We start from the raw sequence: 12,501 nt of genomic DNA, 5'->3' as shown, positions 1-12,501 counted from the left end.
CAACAATCCCAAATATACGTGTAGAGGTTATTCACTGTACCATTATTGGTAACTAAAAGAATACTGGAAAACTCAATGTCTAAGCATAGGAAATACAATACAAACACACAGGGGAATACTATGCAGCTATAAAAAAGAACAAGGAAGACCTCTGTGAACTGCTATCATGTGATTTCCAGGAAATATGGTTATGTTAAAAAACCAGACTGCAGAAGAGCATATATCGTGCGCTACCTCTTGTGTAGGAAAAAAGGGTATATTTAAAAATACATATAATTTACCTATACAAAGAAACATGGGGTCAGGCTCACTGAGGGGAGCAGAAAAAGGGTAGAAAGGGATACAGGAGAGAGTTTTACTTTTCTGAATATATCTTCCTATATAGTTCAAACAACAAAATTAAAACAAAAACAGGTAAGAGAGAAAAGCCTGAAAACTACAAGTGAATTGAAAAATTAACCCAACTGTATTTCAAATGATTAAGACTCACAATGAAGGGGAAAAAATACCACCCAAGTAACTTATGAAGCTAGCATCTGACTCTATACTCTTAGCCTTGGATGGAGTAGGCATGAGAACTGCAAACAAACCCTGATCTGAACTTCATTTAGTAGGCCTGTTTTCTAGAGTGGAACAGGTGAGGCAAGGATGAAGCCTTCTTAGATATATTACAGGAGTAAGAAAATGAGCAAATGTATCAGTGCTGTTTGGAGCCAGCATTCTCCCTACAGAAGAAGGGGCATATAAAGAAGAAATGTGTGAAGACAAAGAAGAACCCAGTGGGGATGGACTGGAATGGGAGGTAGTGGTATTCAGGATTTCAAAAATATGTACATGCAATATGCATATGTGTATAAATATGTATATGCACATACGTGTATGCACATGTGTATATAACCATATATATTTCCTGGTCCTGTCAACAGAAGGGGTAATAAGCAAACATGGTACTCGGGTTTCAGCATATAATACAATTGCTCATTAAAAAGTCTTAGGGCGGGGCACCTGGGTGGTTCAGTGGGTTAAGCCTCTGCCTTCCACTTGGGTCATGGTCTCAGGGTCCTGGGATCGAGCCCCACATTGGGTTCTCTGCTCAGCGGGGAGCCTGCTTCCCACCCCCCTGCCTCTCTGCCTGCTTGTGATCTCTCTCTCTCTCTGTGACAAATAAATAAATAAAATTAAAAAAAAAAAGTCTTAGGGCTCCTGAGAGAAATGGCTGATTCCAGGGCAGCAGCAAGGTGGACACAAGAGGGGAACATCTTGTTCTCCCAGGAAATACGGAAATGCTTAAAAAAAAAAAAAATTGGGGTATGCCACACTGGCCTCAGGTGCTGAGTGGTCAATGTGGAGTGAGTGCTGGAGTTGGGAAAGTTGTAAAATATTCATTTTGCAACCACTGTATAAACGACTGGTTCAGGAAAGACTCATCAATGGGAAAAAAAAAAGAATAATCAATGGAAGCTAAGTCCAGAGGGAAATTTTGATGAGGAGCAGGATAGCTGCCTAGTCTTAAAACTGTCTCCCCACAGACTGCTTATTAATTTCAAGGGAAAAAGTAATAAAGAGGGACACCTAGGTGCCTCAGTGGGTTAAATGTCTGCCTTCAGCTCAGGTCATGATCCCAGGGTCTTGGCACTGAGTCCCACATCGGGTTCCTTGCTCAGCGGGGAGACTGCTTCTCCCTCTGCCTGCCAGTCCCCCTGCTTGTGCTTACGTGTACGCACCCTCCGCCTCTGACAAATAAATAAATAAAATCTTTTAAAAAAGAAGTCATAAAAATACAGTGGAGAAACCACTTGGGTTTGTGACGAGGTGGGATTGAGACTGTTAACTGAAAACTTTTGAATTTTGTACTGTGTACTAGTATTAACTATTCAAAACAGGAAGAAAAATAAAACATAAAATATCTCTGAAAGTCTAGTAGGCAGAATAATGGCCTCCCCCATGATATCCACATTCTAATCCTTAGAACCTGTGATTGTGCTAAATCACCTGGCAAAGGGGAATTAAGGTTGTAGATAGAATTAAGGTTGTTGGGCTGCCTGGGTGGCTCAGTGGGTTAAGCCTCTGCCTTCAGCTCAGGTCATGATCTCAGGGTCCTGGGATCGAGTCCCGCATCGGGCTCTCTGCTAGGCGGGGAGCCTGCTTCCTCCTCCCCTCCCCCCCCTCTACTTGTGATCTCTCTCTGTCAAATAAATAAAATCTTAAAAAAAAAAAAAGAATTAAGGTTGTTAATCAGCTGACTCTGAGAATGGAAGATTACCCTGGATTATTCAGGTGGGCACAATGTAATCGTAAGGGTCCTTAAAAGTGAAAAAGGGAGGCAGAAGACTCAATGTCAGAATGATAAAGGAGAAAGACCAACTGACCACTGCCAGTTTGAAGACATAAGGGGACTATGAGACAAGGAATGTGGGCGGGCTCTAGAAACTAGAAAAGGCAAGAAAACAGATTCTCTCTGTGTCTCCAAAAAGTAATGTACTCCTGACATCTTGCTCTTAGTCCACTGAGATCCATTCTAGACTCATTTCCAGAATTTTAAGATAATAAACTTGAGTTGTTTTAAGTCACTAAGTTTTTGCTCATTTGTTCACAGCAGCAATAGGAAGGATATGTAAGAAAAGTTACAATGGTTGCTTCTGAGGACGACGACCAGGGACGTGGAAGGGAGACTTCTTTTTCACTATATATATTCTGGTACCACTTGAAATTTTTACCTTGTACATTTTTTAAAGTAAAAATCACTGTTGGGGTACCTGGGTGGTTCAGTCAGTTGAGTGTCTGACTCGGTTCCAGCTCGGGTCATGATCTCAGGGTGTAAGACTGAGCCCTGAGTCTGTCAGGTTCTGTGTTCAGCAGAAGTCTGCTTCCCCCTCTCCTTCTCCCTCCGCTCCTCCCTCCACCCTCAAGCGCGCGTGCTTGCACTCTCTAAAATACATTTAAAAAAATAAAATTTTGAAAGTAAAAATCACTAGTCACTAAACAAACGACAGTCACCTCAGGAGCACTATTAATTTCAAAGCGGAGTTTAAGTCCTCTGCTCATCCCCAAGGCTCTTCACACTCCCTACCCATAATCCAGCAGGGGGCCCGCTTCTTCCTCCTCTCTAACATGCAAATCTTATTTCTGTTACTGACGCACCTGAAAAGCTTTCCTCCTTCCCTCTACTTGTTTGAACTCTACCTGTCCTACGGGAATGGCCTCCAGTCCCCCTCCTCCACGAAGCTTCTACAACACCAACACTGATCTTTCCCTCCTCATTCATTACATGCGTTTATTCTGTCCTTGATGTAAGTTTATTTTAGAGTCCTGAACTGTCGTGCACTGTTCTCAGTGAGATTTGCTGATGAGCCTCTGCACCAAACTGGGGTGCAGCCTGAAGGAAGGGCCTGCCTCTTTCTCTTTTTTATTTCCTGTAACGTCCAGTGCCCATTATAAATACATTTATTCAACAAATGTTTACTGAGTACCCGTCATGTGCTAAGGATACTGCAGGATGCTGGGAATATAAACACTGCAGATCCAGACCTTCTACCTTCAGGAAACACATTAATATAACAAAGGAGAGATCTAGTGATCAAATAACTGTATGACTACATGTTGTGGTAAGTTTAAGAAAGAAATTATTCAGGACGCTTTAAGAGCATAGGTTCAGAGGAACCTAGAAAAGGGATACTGGCAGTCAGCTGCAGGAAAATATTTAACAGTTGCTGAATTAAGTATTAGATTAATTCTTAGATTTGCAATTAGATAAATCAGAAGGCATTCATTGAAAGTCACAAAATATGAAAACAGAAGGAAGCTTTGAGATTGAAAGCCAATGATCTAGTTTTAGATCATTAGAGGCTCATTGAGGCGGAGGGTCTCCTCAAGGTTGCACAGCAAGGCTGAATTAGTGCCAGATCACCTAAACCTGACATAGCACTTCCAACCAAACGGCATTCATTACTTCAAAGGGAGTTTCTGGGGACGCCTGGATGGCTCAGTTGGTTGGACGACTGCCTTCAGCTCAGGTCATGATCCTGGAGTCCTGGGATCGAGTCCCGCATCGGGCTCCCGGCCCCACAGGGAGTCTGCTTCTCCCTCTGACCTTCTCCTCGCTCATGCTCTCTCTCACTGTCTCTCTCTCTCAAATAAATAAATAAAAATCTTTTTTTTTTTTTTAAAAAAAAGGGAGATTCTGAAGGATTCCTGAAGTGGCAAGCTCCTTCTGCCACATTTAAAAGAATTCATTTCTAAAACCATGTTTGGGAAGGAGTCTATGGTTTAAGCCTACAGAGAGCATCTCTGCTGTGCTCCTTCTGGGACACTGCCAGGCCTCTGTTTAGAGGAAGAGAAAGCATGAATGCTAGAAGCACAACTCCTTTTGGGTAGCGAAACTTGGTCCTGGGCAAATCCCCTGTCTGACTCTAGGATGGGAACTTTGCTACTATTCTGCAGCCCTTGACCTTCAGATTGACATCCCTTCTTAAAGCTGCAGTGCTGCCCTTTCTCTGTGCACTCTGTCCACAAGCATATTCACTGAAGGAGCAAGACTGGGCCAGCAAAGGGCAGATGGCCTTGCTTCAGGAAATCTGAATTCTACTCAGCTGTTTCCAGGCCCAGTGCAGGTGGAGGAGAATACTGGACAGAGAACAGACCTGCCCCAGCTAAGGCTGACCTCTCCTTCACCCAGGGGAGACTTGGCCTCCAGCTGCCTCTGTTGGCGGTGATGAGGTCATGCCGGATACCAGCCAGGCTCATGCAAGGACTGCTTGGAGCCGATTACAGTCTTGATGAAATGAGGGTGCCTGGATGGCAGGCGGCTCTGAAGAGCTTGGGCTCTGGTGGCCAGGCACTGATTTGTAACTCAACCATGCGGTGACTCCTCTACATCCACAGGATCTGAGATACAGAAATATCTTTCCCTGGGGGTTCTTTACTCTGCACTGGGTGAGGGGCTGACTAGGCCAAGGACAGAGGAAGAACTCAGGGTCACTGAGGACCCCTATTGACCTTTACTTACCACGTGGACTGAAATTATACCACCACAGAACCCCTCCATTCCCACATGCCCCTGACGGAAGTACTGGGTCCCTCTGGATGATTCTCCATAGGACTTTCTCAAGTTAAGTGATGAACTGAGATCTACACTTCAGGTCTCAAAACATTTACTCAGGGAAGACTTCTCTCGCTTCAGACAGATCAGGTCCCTGTTAGGCTCTCATAGAACCCTCTATTCTTCCTTAATAATACTTATCTCAGTGACAATTAGCTAATAATTCTGTAATAATTTGCCTAATGTCTATATTCTGCCAGAGTCTAAGCTTTACAAGGATAGGGAGATGCCATAAATGTTGTTAAATAAAAGGAAATAAGTGAAAAGACGAGTTTTACAACAAAAAATTTTACAGATAAGTTTTGAATAGCACTCTTTTTAAAATATTTTATTTATTTATTTGACAGAGAGAGACACAGTGAGAGAGGGAACACATGAGAGAGGGAACACAGCAGAGAGAGTGGGAGAGGGAGAAGGAAGCCCCCCGAGGGCAGAGAGCCCAATGTGGGGCTTGATTCCAGGACCCTGGGATCATGACCTGAGCCGATGGCAGATGCTTAACCCAGGCGCCCTTGAATAGTACTCTTTAAAAGAAAACTTTCATATACAACAGAGGAGCTCCTCTTAACCACCACCTTAGCTATGGGGCCTGTTGGGTCCTCCTGGCTTTCTGGCCTGCAACCACTCACGCACACAAGCCAATCGTTTCTGGTTCTTTGTTTTTTTTTTTAATTACAGAGAGAGAGAAAGAGAGCAGGAGCATTTGCGGGTAGGGGTGAGGTGGGCGATGGGGTGGGGGGTGGGGGTAGAGCAGGGAGCCCAACGCAGGCTTGATCCCAGGACTCTGGGATCATGACCTGAGCTGAAGGCAGACGCTTAACCAACTGAGCCAGCCGGGCATCCCCAACCATTCCTGACTTTGAGTGGCATGGAGGATTTTCAATCTTTCTAACAGCTCTATTGAGATATAACTTATATACTATAAAGCTCACCCATTAAAATATATATTTAATGTTTTTTAGTATATTTACAGAGTTGTACAACCATTATCATAATATAATTTTAAAATATTTTTACCAGCTTTGTGTAGTGGCAGTATCGTAGCCAATGAGGTTTATCCGAGGTGCAATTATTGCTGATTGAAAATATTTTTACCAGGCCCCAAAGAAACCTAGTACCCATAAACAATCACTCCCCATCCCTCCCACAGACACTTATTGGCATGCAGAGTTTTTAGCTCTATAACCAAACAACATGTGGAACCTTCAGCTTCCAATGATCTGACATGATCTCTTCATCATACAGATGAAAAAAAGTGATGGCAGAGATACCACAAGTCCTACAGAGGTGAGACGGTGGCAAGGTGGGTGCCTGCATCATAATGGCAGTGCTCTGATCTCTCTGCTACATAGTCTGACTGTGTGTCCCAAATGTTTTAGCCCAATGGACTTCAAGCTACTTGAGGGCAGAGGCTATATTCTGCTCATCTGTCTTCCCTTCTTGGCCAGGTGTACCAACAGGGCGGTGATATCTCAGGTGTGGTCCATGTACTGGCATAGGTCTGTGAGCCCTGATACCAGTTCTTGATGAGGTAACTACAGTGGAATGTCTGGAAACTTTTATAGCAACTTAGGATAGTTTTATATCTGATGAACCTAATGACAAATTCAAGCCTCTATTTTGTATGCCTTATTAAAATATAATTTTTCCAGTAATTTATTTTTATTGTTTTTTACAGAAGTATTGGTTCATGACAGATTGACAATTCAAACAACAACAAAAAGAAACAGATCTTTCATAGATTGTTTGAACAAAGTGCTGCCTTAAAGCAACCCATTCTCCATTCCTGTTCCCCTTTTCCCCCTCAGTTTCCTTATATCTCTTGCACTTGCTCTTCCCATGCTCACATCTGAAATGTAGGTTCTTTCAGTTGCGTCCTCGGGTATCTTTAGCTCTACAGCTCTCCATGGGCAACTCACAGACTTCCACCGCCCCCGAGAAATGAACAGCTCTGAAATTTTCATGCCCAACTTAGCAGTCTTTTCTTCTTGAGCCTCAGACCCATTTACCCAACTGTCTGCTACACACCTCTCCGAGAGTGTCCCCCAGGTTCCTTGATTGGTCAACAGCTATTTATTAATCACCTGCCATAAGCCAGCTGTGTTTTTTTAATTTCCTAGGAGATATGAATATAGCAGCAAAATAAAGAGACATGGCTTACATTTTAGTGGGGAAGAGAGAGATGATGAACCAATAAACATGATCATTTGAGGGACTGATAAATGGCAGAAAGAAGGAAAAACGGGATAATATGAGAGAAAGTGACTGGGGGAACTATTTTACTAGAGTGCCCAGGGAAGGTCTCTCTGAGGAGGGGACATGTGAGTTGAGAAATGAATTCCCAAGGGGGATATGATCCCAATAACTGGGAGAGGTAGGTACAGAGGCCCTGCCAAGGGAAGGAGTTCAGTGCACGTGAGGGGTAAGAGTAGGCCAGTATGTAACTGAAGAACTATGAACAAGGGTGGGGAGTGGCTAGAGATGAGGTCACATAGGCAGGCAGGGTCTGGGTTCTTTGGCGCCTTACAGGCTCTGGTAAGGAGTTTGGATTTCATTTTGGTGTGGGTTGATACCAATGGAAGGTTTTAAGTAGAAAAATGACAAGACTGATTGATTGACTGACTGATTAAGATTTATGTTTTAAAAAGATCTCCTTGGCTATAATTTGGAGGATGGATCTAGGAAGACAAAAATGGAAATGTGGGACTAGCCAAGAAGCTGTGCTGGTCATCACCTTGGGACTAGAGCTGCACTAATGGAAATGGGAAAGTAGGGATGGGTTCAAGATGTGCTTTAGAGATACAATTGACAGGACTTACTGAAGGACTTGACAGGGAATGTAAGGAAAAAAGAGAATTCAAGGATGATGTCAAGATTTGGGGCCTGAAAACTATGTAGATGATGATATCATTTATTGAGATGTGAAAGATCTGGCAGATGCCAATTTTGGGAGAAAGGCACACACATGCATATTTTGGCCAAGTTGACACTGAGATGGAGGGAAAAACAGGAGCTGGGGGAGTGGATTAAGTGAATAGCGATCATTCTTTTTCAGGACTTTTGCCATGAAGGGATGGACAGAAATGAGGTGGCAGTTGCACGGAGATACAAGGCTCAGAAAATTTTGTTAGCTTTCTTGTTTAAGATGGGTGATTGTAGAGCATATTTTTATGCTGACTGGAATCAGCCAGCGGAGAGGGTAACAAAGATAATGAAAGAGATATCAGGGATAACTGGAAGGGCAAAGTCCTTGAGAAGCAGAGGAAACAGGAGCCTGAGCTTAAATGCAGGTTTGGTCTTAGGAATTGCAGAGGAAGGAGGGTGGCATTCAAGTACAGATGGGGGTAGGCCAATGGAAGCAGTGGGAAGATGAGGTAGTTCCCTTCTGACTATAATATATTTTCTGTAGGAAGCGTGAGGTGGGGTCATTGGCTTGGTAGCTGGAGGAGAGGATTGGAGGTCTGAGGAAAATGAAGGTGTAAAAAAGGCTCTAGAATAAGATGGTGACTGTACTCACAAGTACGGTGGGGTGGATGACAGTAAGATTTACGGTTGTAAATGTGAAGTGAGTCCACTTAGCATGGTTGTGTGATTTTTTTCACCAGCAATATTCAGTTCTCCTGATACAGACATGAAGTAAAAAGAAACTAGGTTTAACCAGGGTTAGTCAGTGTTTCATCAGATGAGTGCAAAGAAGGGAAAAAGCAGCAAGGGAATCATCAGAACACTGGGCCATGGAATCTGAAAAGTGGGAGAGGAGGAAATGTTCAAAATAGTCCTGGTCATACCCCTGTACCTCCAATCCTGTATTTCCTATCTCTGCCCAAGTACATGCCTTCTACTCAGTCATCCAACCTGGAACCTGGACCTAATCCTGACTCCTTCTCTCTCATGGTCTGATCCTATGGATTCTACTCCTGACTCTTTGTGGGATCAGTCTTCTCTCCCTTCCCACTGCAACAGCCTTGGCTTATGCCTCACTTAGACAATTGCAAAGCTTTTAAATGAAATATTTTCCCTTTCTCCAACCACGCCCCTTCCTATCCATGTTTTTCCATTTTCTTTTTATTTTTTTCCATTTTCTTAACCTTTGTTTCAAGTATAGCATATACAGAAAAGTACAAAGAATACAGATGGGCATAGCTCAAAGATTTCTCATCAAGGTAGATACAGCTGCACAACCAGGATCTAGATAAATAAATAGACTACTACTCATCCCAGAAGCCCCTTGGTGTCCTCTCCCAGTCACTACCTGCCTACTTGAGGGTAACCACTAAGCTGACTTCTTACAGCACTGGTTAGTTTTGTCTATTCTGAACTCTGTATGTAAATGTAGTCATACAGTAAGTACTCTTACATGTCTGGCTTGTGTCCAGAATGCTTGTGTCCAGAGATTCATTCGTGTCATTCATTCAATTGATTACTCCACTGTGTGAACATTCCATAATTTACCCATTCAATTACTGATAAACATTTTTGAAACTCCTAAACCATTTTCCACATTAACATAAATCCAATCTTTCCCTCCTCTAAATTTTAACCCTCTCCCCCTGCACAATAAAGTCCAATTTCCTGAGCAGGGCTTGGTAGAGGCCTCCATTATTGGCTCCTGCTTTCCATTCTTACCTTCTGAGCCTTGCATCCATACTCTATAAACCCAGTTCTTCTGAACCACCTGCAATGTATTGAATGCATTGAAGTATGCTGCTTCATACTCCATGCCTCTGGAGATGCTGGTCCCTCTGCCTTTCTCCCTCATCCGCCTGGTAAACTTGTATTCATCCTGTAAGACTTAGTGCAGACACCATCCCCTACACCATGCTTTCCCTGCTCTCCCCTGGGACTGAAAGTTCTTTTCTCTATGATCCCTCAGCATCTCCTATACATCTCCATTAATATACCTGATAGCAAGTCTTTGTTAAAATGTCTGATTTCCTCTCTGAACTATGAGTTCCTTAAGGGCAAAGACCATGTCTGGATCATCTTTATTTCCCAGGTGCCAAGGGTAGGACCTATGACAGGAGAGGTAGTAAGTGTTTGAAAAATGAATGAAAAGACTTGCCTAGGGGTTACATAGGATGCTAGAGCTGGAAGGGGTCCATGGGATCAGCTACTCTAACTTACCTATTTTACTGAGAAGAAAGGATTTGCCTACAGAAGAAAGGATTTGCCTAAAGGAGAAAGGATTTGCTGGTAGCGGGGCCAGAACAGCTGATCTTCAGCCAGTGCTCATTCCCCTTCTTTGCTCGGCTGGCAAGAATCAGAGGGTGAAGTTTCCAAAGGACAGCCAGAGGCAAGCCAACTCCCTCAGCATCTGGCAGTACAGCCAGATGGACAGACAGTGCAGTGGAACAATGAAAGGAGCTTTAAGTTTCCAGCCCCCAAAACAAACTAACAGGCTGTTCAAGGGAAGATGTCAGCACTGGGAAGGCTTTTAGCCTTAGGCAGAGATGGTGGGGAATCTGACTCATTTGATGACGGCTGGTTAACACTGAGGACTCAGTCATGCCCTTGGGAGAGAAGGGCAAGGAAGAGCCAAGAAAGTAAGTAGAAGGAAAGTGGCTAAGGGAAGCCCTGGGGAAAGTGCTGTAGGTTTCACAAAGGCCAAGTGTTTTGGAGGTGATAAGCACTAAAAAGGCAGTGGTACTGTAACTACAAGGATAGTTGTAAAGAGGTGGCTTGTGTGTAGAGCTCTAAGACACCAGATACAATCTGACATGAAGATCGAGTGGGCCAGGAAACAAAGGTGCCACATCTCCAAATGGAAAATCTACAGTGCCTTAGAGATTTATCAGTGCACCCCATCACATACTAAACTGTGTGCAGAGCACCATGACAAAGGAGGCAGGGGCAAATCAGACACTGTCTTCACCCTCAATCTACCTCAGTCTAGTAACGGGGACTGGACCCAAATCCCAGGGTCCAGGAGCAGGGAAGAGTTCAGAAGGGAAGTGGCACTGAAGATGTGGACTGACTGGCAGAAAAACCTGCATGAGTAAAGGCACCAAGGTAGGAACTCTGGGGAGACATTACTGTACAGCTGGATATTAGGGTAGCAGTGGGAAAAAAGTTAGGTGAGGGTCAGACTAGAATGTCTCCAAAATCAGGTTAAAAAGTTAGGATTAGTAGGATTCTTTTTATATTGTATATATATGTGTGTGTGCATGTGTGTATGTATATATGTATGTATTTATTTTAGACTTTTATTTTCTTTAAGTAATCTATACACCCAACACGTGGCTCCAACCCCAAGATCAAGAGTCGCATGCTCTACAGACTCAGCCAGCCAGGAGCCCCTATTTTTTTTTTTAAGATTTTATTTATTTATTTGACAGACAGAGATTACAAGTAGGCAGAGAGGCAGGCAGAGAGAGAGGAGGAAGCAGGCTCCCTGCTGAGCAGAGATCATGACCTGAGCCAAAGGCAGAGGCTTAACCCTCTGAGCCACCCAGGCGTCCCGAGGAGCCCCTATTTCGTATTTATTTTTTTAACAAGTAAGCACTGAGTGTTTTTGAAGTTAATAACAACAAGTATTATCCATAAAGTGCCTCCCCTGTAGAACATATACATGCCCTACTCCTGACATGACAGAGTAGGTGGCACACTCCCATTTCCAGATGAGGAAAGAGAACCTCAGAGCAGTCTATAGTTGGCCCAAGACCACAGGCTATTTGGTGGCAGGGCTGGCATTCAGATCCTGACTCCATAGTTCATGCTCTTGACTTGCAGCTTTCCTCAACTGGGCTTCTCCTCTGAACCACACACAGGAAACTATCTGAGTAACGATTTTTTCAATTCTCCCAAGAATGGTGCATAACTTGTACCATTTTAGATGCCTGGGAGAGGAGTTATTCCATGTGTACAGTGGCTGCCTTACAGCATTAGGGCTCAATGCTCTGGAGGACCCGTGGTTGAGAAAGGCTGCCAAGATTGGAGGTATGTCTCAGGCAGGGGATCACATCCTTGGGAGGAAACAGCTGCGAAAGCCCCTGAAGAGCCCTAGAAATACAGGTAGACAACTCTAGGGGCTTAAGGGAGGCAACTCCCCACCCTCCCTGATTATTCCTCTTCCTCTTCCTAGTCATCCTGTCTCTCCTACCCTACCTCCCTCCAACCTTCTCTTGTACTTGGCAGTTAAGTGCTGAGGCAGAGCTTTTTAGTTCATTAGCCAACAACACAGGTAGAATGTCACAGAATGAGAACCACAAAAATGTCCACTTCTTTGTGGAGCTCAGGAGTAGAAAACTGGTCCTCGTGAATTCAGAACTCAGAACCCAACCACATAAAACTGTGGCAAACTCCCATTAACCTTCTTTTTTTTTTTTTTTTTTAATTGTGTTATGTTAGTCACCATACAGGACATCAGTTTTTGATGTAGTGTTCCACGATTCACTGTCTGCATA

At 43.7% G+C, this 12,501-nt stretch overlaps 1 protein-coding gene and 1 pseudogene across 1 annotated transcript in view; one reads left to right on the top strand and one right to left on the bottom strand.

Moving 5' to 3' along the window:
* Positions 1–12,501, bottom strand: part of CLPB (caseinolytic mitochondrial matrix peptidase chaperone subunit B) — a 142,644-nt gene that overhangs the window by 49,655 nt on the left and 80,488 nt on the right. The window lies entirely within an intron of this gene.
* Positions 6,117–6,290, top strand: LOC122914730 (annotated as a pseudogene).

The sequence above is a fragment of the Neovison vison genome, chromosome 7 (genome assembly GCF_020171115.1).
Source record: "Neovison vison isolate M4711 chromosome 7, ASM_NN_V1, whole genome shotgun sequence".
Taxonomy (NCBI): Eukaryota; Metazoa; Chordata; class Mammalia; order Carnivora; family Mustelidae; genus Neogale; species Neogale vison.
This window is presented reverse-complemented; position numbering and strand designations above follow the sequence as displayed.